The sequence below is a fragment of the Armigeres subalbatus genome, chromosome 1, assembly GCF_024139115.2.
Source record: "Armigeres subalbatus isolate Guangzhou_Male chromosome 1, GZ_Asu_2, whole genome shotgun sequence".
NCBI classification, from domain to species: Eukaryota; Metazoa; Arthropoda; class Insecta; order Diptera; family Culicidae; genus Armigeres; species Armigeres subalbatus.
The window spans coordinates 71004755-71016285 of NC_085139.1; the positions used below are offsets into that span (position 1 = coordinate 71004755).

The 11531-nt window shown below is 45.4% G+C and overlaps 1 long non-coding RNA gene across 1 annotated transcript; it reads left to right on the plus strand.

Moving 5' to 3' along the window:
* The first annotated feature begins 4018 nt into the window (after window positions 1-4018).
* LOC134211688 (uncharacterized) lies at window positions 4019-4644 on the plus strand. The gene is made up of 3 exons (XR_009979071.1): window positions 4019-4060; window positions 4121-4187; window positions 4248-4644. It is a non-coding gene; the product is annotated as an uncharacterized LOC134211688 (long non-coding RNA).
* Window positions 4645-11531: the final 6887 nt, after the last annotated feature.

The window sequence follows — 11531 nt, forward strand, 5'->3', positions numbered from 1 at the left end:
GAATTCCTCCGGAAGTTGCATCGGGAGTTCCTCCAGCAAATAATCCAAGAATTCCTCCGGGAGTCCCTCCACGAATTCCGCCGGAAATTCCTCCAAGAATTCCGCCAGAAGTTCCTCCGGAAGTTCGTCCAGGAATTCCCCCGGAAGTTCGTCCAGAAATTCCTCCGGAAGTTCGTCCGGAATTCCTCCGAAAGTTCGTTCAGGAATTCCTTCGGAAGTTCGTCAAGAAATTCTTCCGGAAGTTCATCCGGAATTCCTCCGGAGGTACTTCTGGGAGTCCCTCCAGGAAATCCTAAGGGAGTTCCTTCAGCAATTCCTCCAAGAATCCCTCCGGGAGTTCCTTCCTAGAATTCCTCCGGGGGTTTCTCCAAGAATTCCGCCGGAAGTTCCTCCAAGAATTCCGCCAGAAGTTCGTCCGGGAATTCCTCCGGAAGTTCGTCCAGAAATTCCTCCGGAAGATCGTCCAGAAATTTCTCCAGAAGTTCATCCGGAATTCCTCCGGAAGTTCCTCCGGCAGTTTTTCCAGGAATTCCTCCGGGAGTTCCTCCAGCAATTCCTCCAAGAATTCCTCCGGGAGTTCCTGCAAGAATTCCTCCAGAAGCTCCTTCAGGAATTTCTCCGGAAGTTCCTCCACGAATACCTTCGGAATTACCTCCAGGCATTTCTCCGTAAGTTTTTCCGGAAGTTTCTCCAGAAATTCCTCCGGAAGTTCCTCTAAGAATAGTTCCTTTCCGGATCTAGAAATTCGGCTGGAAGTGCCTCCAGAAATTCCACCGCAAGTTCACTCAGGAATTCCTTCGGAAGCTCCTCCAGAAACTTCTCTGGAAGCTCCTCTAGGAATTCCTGCAAAAGTTCCTCCAGGTATTCTTCCGGAAGTTCTTTGCGGAATTCCTCCAAAAGTTCTTCCAGGAATTCCTCCGAAAGTTCTTCCAGGAATTCCTCCGAAAGTTCCTCCAGGAATTCCTCCGAAAGTTCCTCCAGGAATTCCTCCGAAAGTTGCTCCAGAAATTCCTCCGGAAGTTCCTCCAGGAATTTCTTCGGAAGTTCCTCCAGCAATTCCTCCAGAAGTTCCTCCAGGAATTCCTCCGGAAGTTCCTCCAGCAATTCCTCCGGAAGTTCCTCCAGGAATTCTTCCGGAAGTTCTTCCAGGGATTCCTCCGGAACTTCCTCCAGGAATTCTTCCGGAACTTCCTCCAGGAATTCCTCCGGAACTTCCTCCAGGAATTCCTCCGGAAGTTCCCCCAGGAATTCCTCCGGAAGTTCCTCTAGGAATTCCTTCGGAAGATCCTCCAGGAATTCTTCCGGAAGTTCCTCCAGAAATTCCTCGAGATGTTCCTCTAGAGATTTCTTGGGAAGTTCCTTCAGAAATTCCTCCAGAAGTTCCTCCAGCAATTGCTCCGGAGTTCCTCCAGTAATTTTTCCTAAGGATACTCCAAGAATTCCTCCAGAAGTTCCTCTGGGAATTCCTCCGGAATTGCCTCCAGAAATTACGCCAGAAGTTCATCCAAGAATTCCTCTGGGAGTTCACTCAAGAATTCCCCTGGAATTTCTTCCAGAAATTCCTCTGGGACCTCTTCCTGGATTTCCTCCAGGAATTCCTCCGGAAGTTTTTCCAGGAATTTCTTCGGAAGTTCCTCCAGGAATTTCTCCGGAAGTTCCTCCAGAAATTCCTCCGGAAGTTCCTCCAGAAATTCCTCCGGAAGTTCCTCCAGAAATTCCTCCGGAAGTTCCTCCAGAAATTCCTCCGGAAGTTCGTCCAGAAATTCCTCCGGAAGTTCGTCCAGAAATTCCTCCGGAAGTTCCTCCAGAAATTCCTCCGGAAGTTCCTCCAGGAATTCCTCCGGAAGTTCCTCAAGAAATTCCTCCGGAAGTTCCTCCAAGAATTCCTCCGGAAGTTCCTCCAGGAATTCCTCCGGTAGTTCCTCCAGGAATTCCTCCGGAAGTTCCTCCGGAAGTGTTCCGAAAGTTTCTCCGGAAGTTCCTCCAGGAATTCCTCCGGAAGTTCCTCCAGGAATTCCTCCGAAAGTTCCTCCAGGAATTCCTTCGGAAGATCCTCCAGGAATTCTTCCGGAAGTTCCTCCAGAAATTCCTCGGGATGTTCCTCTAGAGATTTCTTGGGAAGTTCCTTCAGAAATTCCTCCGGAAGTTCCTCCAGGAATTGCTCCGGAGGTTCCTCCAGTAATTTTTCCCAAGGATTCTCCAAGAATTCCTCCAGAAGTTCCTCTAGGAATTCCTCCGGAAGTGCCTCCAAAAATTCCGCCAGAAGTTCATCCAAGAATTCCTCTCGAAGTTCACTCAGGAATTCCCCCGGAATTTCTTCCAGAAATTCCTCTGGGACCTCTTCCTGGATTTCCTCCAGGAATTCCTCCGCAAGTTTTTCCAGGAATTTCTTCGGAAGTTCCTCCAGGAATTTCTTCGGAAGTTCCTCCAGAAATTCCCCCGGAAGTTCCTCCAGAAATTCCTCCGGAAGTTCCGCCAGGAATTTCTCCGGAAGTTCCGCCAGGAATTTCTCCGGAAGTTCCGCCAGGAATTCCTCCGGAAGTTCCTCCAGGAATTCCTCCGGAAGTTCCTCCAGGAATTCCTCCGGAAGTTCCTCCAGGAATTCCTCCGGAAGTTCCTCCAGGAATTCCTCCGGAAGTTCCTCCAGGAATTCCTCCGGAAGTTCCTCCAGGAATTCCTCCGGAAGTTTCTCCAGGAATTCCTCCGGAGTTCCTCCAGGAATTCCTCCGGAAGTTCCTCCAGGAATTCCTCCGGAAGTTCCTCCAGGAATTCCTCCGGAAGTTCCTCCAGGAATTCCTCCGGAAGTTCCTCCAGGAATTCCTCCGGAAGTTCCTCCAGGAATTCCTCCGGAAGTTCCTCCCGGAATTCCTCCGGAAGTTCCTCCAGGAATTCCTCCGGAAGTTCCTCCAGGAATTCCTCCGAAGTTCCTCCAGGAATTCCTCCGAAGTTCCTCCAGGAATTCCTCCGAAGTTCCTCCAGGAATTCCTCCGGAAGTTCCTCCAGGAATTCCTCCGAAGTTCCTCCAGGAATTCCTCCGAAGTTCCTCCAGGAATTCCTCCGAAGTTCCTCCAGGAATTCCTCCGAAGTTCCTCCAGGAATTCCTCCGGAAGTTCCTCCAGGAATTCCTCCGGAAGTTCCTCCAGGAATTCTCCGAAGTTCCTCCAGGAATTCCTCCGGAAGTTCCTCCAGGAATTTCTCCGGAAGTTCCTCCAGGAATTCCTCCGAAGTTCCTCCAGGAATTCCTCCGAAGTTCCTCCAGGAATTCCTCCGAAGTTCCTCCAGGAATTCCTCCGGAAGTTCCTCCAGGAATTCCTCCGAAGTTCCTCCAGGAATTCCTCCGAAGTTCCTCCAGGAATTCCTCCGAAGTTCCTCCAGGAATTCCTCCGGAAGTTCCTCCAGGAATTCCTCCGAAGTTCCTCCAGGAATTCCTCCGAAGTTCCTCAGGAATTCCTCCGGAAGTTCCTCAGGAATTCCTCCGGAAGTTCCTCCAGGAATTCCTCCGGAAGTTCCTCCAGGAATTCCTCCGGAAGTTCCTCCAGGAATTCCTCCGGAAGTTCCTCCAGGAATTCCTCCGGAAGTTCCTCCAGGAATTCCTCCGGAAGTTTGTAGCCTACGCTCCATCGTCCTAAATAAATAATTATAGATTTGAATAATATGTTATTGAATGGGTAGTTAGTGAATGATTAATTCATGAGCATTGGTCAAAGTTCGCCGTTGAGTAAAACCTTATCAACTGGTACGACACGAAAGCCAATGAGGTAGTAGATTCTGCGCCATAAATTAGACGAAAAACTCATTAGGGAAAGCTCGCGAGGACGGCCATAATACAGGAGAGCATTCGCGAAGGTCAGGGTCATTTGTTATCTTTGAGAAAGATGGGAAAAGATTCACGATCAAAACCGAAACTGAGCGAGCATCCAACTTTAAACTTTTGCACTACCGAACTATTTCGAAGATGATCGCGGGAAAATCGAACTTCCGTTTAGTTCGGCCGAAGTCACCTTCTCTAATCTGAGTGTAGAAGTGTCGCGAGCTTGTCCGAGTCGAATAACCGTTGAATGTGAGTTCAGTGACGTGGCTATATTTCTTAATTTTAATCTGTTCATTGTTTCTTTGTTAGTCTTTAGAACAAAAGTTATCTTTAGAATAGGCTGTACAAAGTGTGTGCGTTCAAGAAGAAGCGACAGGTAAAGTGCTTAATCTGCTTGTTAAGAAAATGTGTGAATGTGCTAAATGCTTGTGAATAGCCTACGGCTATATCTATTTTGCTAGCGACGCTTCCTGCTTTTCGACGCGAAGAGTGCGGCTTCTTGCAGCCATCAGAAGCCAGCGGCCCGCCAACACGCCGCTATCCCATTGCAGTGGTCATCAATAGCCACAACGTGGCCAGACTCAGCCTACGGCCCCCCGCGAAAGTCTTCATCCACGTGGAAGCGCGACTAAACCGGCATCTAGTCCCACCCTACCGCGCAACGTACCAGGAGCGCATACACCACAGCAGCACATCGTCAAATTACTGCAGCTAATCGGTGAGTCGCCTATTCCAATCGATCTTTTTTTGTGGAGTGGGGCGTCCGGTGAGGACGCCTCGGAGGAAAGTTTTTTGCCGACCATAGGTCGAGGAATCAAGACAGATGGACAATCGTCCCGACGTTCAATAACCATTTCGGTTGAGTGGGATTAAAGATAAAACGTGTACACGTAGTTTTCGGAACACCCCCAACCCTATTGTGTAAGCCACCCGGGTGCATGGCTAGCTAGATCGGTCGCCGCATCGTCGATTGTACGTACGTACGGAGGTTGTACGTACACCACGAAATAGAAGCATGCTATTATAATAAATCTCCTTGTTTTTGGCCATGATTTTCCCTAAATAAATGTTGTTATTTATTACCAGCAATACATGGAGTACCTACGTAGTTTGTTCAGTTTAGATGTTAGAAATATGGTTTAGTCACTGCGTGTCGATTAATTAGTGTTGCGTGGCGCAAATGAATGTGGCGTCTTGCGTATTTGCGTTGTCTCTTCCATACTAGTCGCGCCTCTTGCGGAAACGGGTGGAATCTCCGATGATGAGAAAATAACGTACAGCATAAGTTGTATCGCTTGTTGGGCATGTGTGACGTCTTACCGGGATCTTTGGAGGAACAGTTCGTAGCGTGACAGTTTTGGTTGGTTGCATAAGGTAAAATACCCAGTTCAGGTGAAGGAAGTAGATGCGCTGGCTCGATCACTTTCTTTTTCGGAAATAATCAATGGACTCGCCCTAAGCGGAGTCTCACCGGGCAAATTAAAAAGGAATGTGCGGTCTCCCTTAACGGAGTGGCGCTTAAGCCGCACATTTTTCCGAGATCGACCAGTGCCAGCTACAAGTTCCTCCAGGAATTCCTCCGGAAGTTCCTCCAGGAATTCCTCCGGAAGTTCCTCCAGGAATTCCTCCGGAAGTTCCTCCAGGAATTCCTCCGCAAGTTCCTCCAGGAATTCCTCCGAAAGTTCCTCCAGGAATTCCTCCGGAAGTTCCTCCAGGAATTCCTCCGGAAGTTCCTCCAGGAATTCCTCCGGAAGTTCCTCCAGGAATTCCTCCGGAAGTTCCTCCAGGAATTCCTCCGGAAGTTCCTCCAGGAATTCCTCCGGAAGTTCCTCCAGTTCGTTCATAAATTCCTCTAGAAGTTCGTCCAAAAGTTCCTCTTGGAGTTCCTTCAGGAATTCCTTCGGGAGCTCCTCCATCAATTTCTCCAAGAATTCCTCCGGGAGTTCCTGCAGGAATTCTTCCAGGAATTCCTCCGGGAGTTCCTCCAAGAATTCCGCCGGAAGTTCCTCCAAGAATTCCTCCTGGAATTCGTCCGGAAGTTCGTCCACGAATTCCTCCGGAAGTTTTTTTTTTATTCCTTTCTTTATTTGGCAGGCACTCTGTGTTACTTAACCGCTACTGTGCCGTGATCTACTGTGGTATTCTGCTGTACAGAATCCACACAGAATCTATTTTTAGACATTATTGTTATATCATTGCCGGATCCATCGCATCGTGAGTCCATTGTGTCCATTTGTCCGTATCGTGTATCCAATTGCTCGTTGCATTGTTCGGTTGCCATTTATCCGGGTACGTTAGAGGAATGCCTCTGAGAAGAACAATTTGTCAGTCGTCATCGGGCAGCCGTGTCGGTAAGACGCGCACCCCAAAACGCCACCGTTTGGGCTGCACCTCAGGCGACTAACAAGGGTTTGGTGGAGGGGCTGGGAATCGAACCCATGATCATCCGTCAAGGTACAATTAAGTGGTGGAATTAAATGGGATGGTACAAACTCGTCTTATGACAAGTGATAAATTGTTTGTTGGGAAGTTCCTGCAGTGCCCCCAGAAATTCAGCCGGAAGTTCCTCCAGAAATTTCGCCAAAAGTTCATTCAGGGAAGTTTCTTAAGGAATTCTGCAGGATGATCCTCCAGGAATTCCATTGGAAGTTTCTCCACGAATTCTGCTGGAATTTACTCCAGGAATTCTGCTGGGAGATCCTTCAGGAATTCCAACGGAAGTTCCTCCAGGAATTTCACCGGAAACCTCTCCAGGAATTCCTCGGGAGAAACTAGTATTTCCTTCAGAAGTTTTTCAAAGAATTCTTACGGAAGTTCATCCAGAAATTCGGCTGGAAATGCCTTCAGATTTTTTTCCTGGATTTCCTTGAGAAGTTCTTCCAGGAATTCCTCCGAAATCTTCCAGAAATTCTACTGAAGTTCCCTCCAGGACTTCCTCAGGATGTTTTTAGAATTTTTCATAGATGCTCGCCCAGAAATTACTCCTGAAATTTACCCTGGAGTTCTTCCATAAATTCTACTCAGATCTCTTTTCTTCGAAAACTCTACGAAAATTACCTCGCAAACTCACCAGAACTTCACTCTGAACTTCTTCTGAAATTCATATGGATACCTGGTTGGCTACAGCGTCGATACACTTATGCCTGGCGTATTCTAGTTCTCTATAATCGTCGGTCTTGCGCCATGTTCTTCCAGTTTCCCAGTACGTCTCCGAGTATTGTACGCAGCACTTTTCGCTCGAAAACCCCGAAAGGTCTCCAGTCCGCATCTTTTAATGTCCATAAGCCCTGGTAGAATCAGAGTTTTGTATAGAGCAAATTTCGTTTCCGTCTGCATGTTGCAGGACCGAAGCTGGTTACGTTATCCGTAAAAGGGCCTATTCGCTGCAGCAATACGTTTTTTCACCTCTCGGGAAACGTCATTGTCATTGAAATTTTATATTTTTTTTACGTGAATCATTTTGATTTCTTTATAATTTTTTTTTCTTTCAATGGTGTTAATTTATATTTGTTTTGTGGGAAATAGAAATTTTTCATTATTTGTGGAAATTTTGTATTTATTTCTTATACTCTGATTTCTTTATTGTAAATTTCCTTCTACAGATGGAGCTTTCATTTTAGTCATTTCCAATTATACAGGAAGGAGTGCTCAAGAGCAGCAAAATACCTTCGACCATCCAGAGATTAAAGAAATAACCAACCGCATGGCACAGAACAGAATGCGCAAATTGTCGGTTCCGGACGGGTGGGAAAAAGCAATAAACGAAAATTCCGTCGGTCTTCTTAAAGGTTCATTTAATTTAAGCGCCTTTTCCGCTGTGTTCGCACATCATCTGCCGGGCGATCTAATTGATTTCGCAAATTAGCATCGCCTAATGTTGGTCGAAGCGCGTCGTCGCCGTCGTCATCTTCCATGTCGACGTCTATCATCCAACCAGGCATCATTGGACGGTTGCTTCCTTCCGACCTTTTATTCGAACGGAAATCATCCGACGCACAGACATCGACGAGAGGCCTGTTGCTTCCATCTGGTGGCATGTTACGCGCGATGGAGGGCTTTTTAGAACATAAACAAAACACCAGTCAACATTGCCCCAATATAACGATTCCGGCCATCAACAGCAATGCTGACTGAAGGAAGCAGAGGGTGGTCAGGGAAAGAACGATAAGGGTATTGCGGGGAGACGTCTTCCACTGCCGGTGGGTGTTTTTCTTCGTGCTAATGGAGACGACTGGTGGGACGTCTTCGGAGACTGGAAACAGCTCTGTCACAGTTGTTAATGGACTGACAATTTTGCACGTCCTTAAATGAATAATTCGAGATGGCAGCGTGCCTTTGCGGACCGCGAACACGGTTTGTTAGAGTAAACGAGGCGGTTTGCTACATTGTGGAAGGAGGTTGAGTAATTTATTTGTAGGTGGAAATTAATTTGCAGCTGACTTCTTAATTGCCGGAAATGTTTAGAAAATTTAAATGTTAATCTTTAGGATTGAAACGGAATTTCATAGGACGCTTACCTTTTCTCTGCATTTTGGGAGATGGCTTATTCACATCCATTTGGTTCACATTGTGGTTCCAAAACAAAGTTATGATCGATGATGATAAACTGTAAGTAGAAAAAGCGAAAAGTAAAGTTTAAACCTTTGCTTGTTTTGTGTTTTACATTGCTGAAAATGTAGTAAACCGTTTTGTCATGCATACGCCCTTATATACGCTCCTAGCAAAATTGATAATCATTTATTTACCATTTTTTTAAAATTCACATGCGTATGGCAGTGCATGTAAAAGATTTAACTCGAAAAATATGTCAGTATTTGAGTGGTACCCAAAGGGCAGGCGGTTTAATTTCATATCAAATTTAAGAACGCTGCAACTAAACAAGCAAAACACAAATTCACGTAACAGATACCTATTTCGAACACACAGCATTTTACTGGAGCAAAAGAGTCAACACAAGACATGACAACTGCAATGTGTCTCACATAGTTCTTTCGGGTAGTCTCAGGTTGGAATACCTCCCACACGAGCCAATCATCGCAAAAAGCGAATCACAATCCACCTTCTTTGTCTTTTGTCTTCCAGCCACGACGATGAGTACCCATCAGGCCCTGTAGGTACGTGTCTCGTCCCATTTGTTGGAAGAGCCATAAGGAGCAGGCATATTTAGCAATCTCGAAACCGACTAAGCGACGCCGGCCGGGCGGAGGACGAAGCAACTCCTTCAACACCCTTCGGCCGTCCCACTTGCATCCGCCCCCCGTTCGGTAGTTGGATCATGCAATGACGATAAAACAACCGCATGCTGGAGCGTGATTTGTATTTGAAACAAGCAATTTTCTCGTTCTCAATCTCGGGAAAGTCCCGTCCTCCTCGGCGGGAGCCTCCCGGTTCAATCCGATCGAACGCCGCCACCGCAATCGCACATCGGTTGGCACTCCTTGGTTTTCGGGGAGCAGTGAGGCTAAGACATGTGGGTTTGTGTGGCTGTGTTTTGGTGCTTAGAGGTACAATACAGCAACCTATGCGGTTGGCTGTAGGCTTCATTTCAAATTTTGTTCTGGCACGGAATCGGAATCGGATTGCAGTTATACGCCGAACCAGCTCTAGTCATAATGGGCATCAACGGCAACGGGGGCTGGCAACCAGAGGACCAAGGAATTGCCAGTATCGTCCCTCCCGTCCCCCATACACAATTAGATTTGTTATGAAGTTTTTCCTGACGTGAGCGAGCGAGGTCTTCGAGAAATCAGACTATGCAAGCCGAGAAGGTACCTTCAGAGGTATTGCCAATATAATGGAAAGACATCAGCAGCAGCCGCACTTGCGAGAAGAAGTTGCACGTCGTTGTTGTCGTCGTCATCGTGCAGAATTCCGGCTTTGGGTGCACGGCACAGATGCTATTTATGGGTGCAGCCGAGAAATCGGTATGTCTGGCTCTGGTGAATTGAAACAGGATGGCAGCTTTCTTCGGGATGCCACACCATTCTCCGAGCATAATGCGACGTCGATGGTTCGTGTGTGGAATTGCAATAATTGTGAGACGGTTGATTACTGTGTACTTTATTGCAATGTTGATTCAGGTTCGGTGGCAAATTGGCTCGGGGAGCGTTTTTCGTGGGTAAATTAGAACCATGTCACGAATGACCATCAGTTCTAATGATACTTGATTGAGTAAACAAATATTGAGCTCAATAAACTTGGGTTAATATATTTTTCTTTGTGGGCATGTTTGTATTCGGTAGGTGCACGGAACCTATTTATGTGGGAAAGTATACATTATCTACGGTATGCAGATGTGAAACTCCATTGTCAATGAACCTTATTTTTAATGGTTTCATTACGTTTGCACCAATTGTTACGACAGATATCTTATAGTTGCAAGCGAATCTGTACTGCTCTAACAATGTAAAATAATCTGAAGTCCAGACAAAGCCTCAGAAACTCATGTTTTATTTTTATGTTTCTTGTTGAGTTTATTAAGGTGACTCGGGGAGGCACTATACACCGTATTATTTTTCCTATCTTTTGTCTCTTTCGAACAATGTCACCTCGTTATTTAGGAGCGGCGTATTTCGGTTTTCAGTTGTTTGATGTAACTGTAAATGTATCAGCATGTAGATTGCGAGTAAGTACGCGCCGGTGATACATTTTCAATATCATATTTGTTGTAGAAAAAAAGTTAAGCATTCAATGATGAAATGATGACGATTTGATAATTGTTCGTGCTTCCCGTATCACCTTAATTGAATTGCATACTAGAAAACCATAAATTCGCAGTTTACTTCAAATTTTTGCAACACTCTCAATTTTAAGCCGGTTGAGGTGCAACAATTTTATTTTGTAGCAAAAATATATACTCATTCTTTGAGCTTCACATCAGTAGATTTATTAAAATTTGTAAAAATGAGAGAAAAATGTTTGCTACATCTGGTGGAAAACATAAAAAATTTAGGTACGGTTTTAAAAGATCGCTCAACATGCATTTCATAGGAAGTTTTCTCTTTTTTCCGAATTCCAAGGCGTTCGGCAACCTTTTCGATCCTACCTTCGGAAGTGTCTAATTTCACTTTGTATGCGTTTTTGCACGAAGAGATCACATTTGGTTGAAAGGTTTAGATCAATATGGAGGCGCATGGTATTTCAGGTTTGAACGAAGCAATCGATGTGTATGACGATGTCCTGTCCTGATATGTCGCTTGAATAGGGGTTAGGGTTGTATACAAGACACGATCGCTCGACGTAAACTACGTAAAACCAAATATAGTACACTCAGCCAATTATTTCGCTCCATATAGAAGAGAAGGAACTATCCCACCGACACACATAGGAGTAAATAAGCCAATTCATGGCCAAAACTATTTTTTGTGGTTATTTGGGTCTGATATTCCTAGGACGAAGTAATAATCGCCAATTTATGCAGGAAAATGCAATTTTTTGGCTAAATCTATCCACCTAACAGTGTAAAACTAGATAAAAATGTTAAAATACATATGTTTTCAAATGAAACCTCGCGTTTTATGTAAAATCTCTTGCTTCCGCTACGCGAACGATTCTAAAATGGATATGTTTCACAAAGTAGCAAGAAACCCGTAGTTAAAGCTCTATCCTTAAATGGATTTTCTAACATTTACATAGGAAAAAAAATATCTAATTTATTTTAACCTACGCCCAAGATCCCAACAGAAAAATGGTTGTATAAAAATATAAATCACCTGTATTC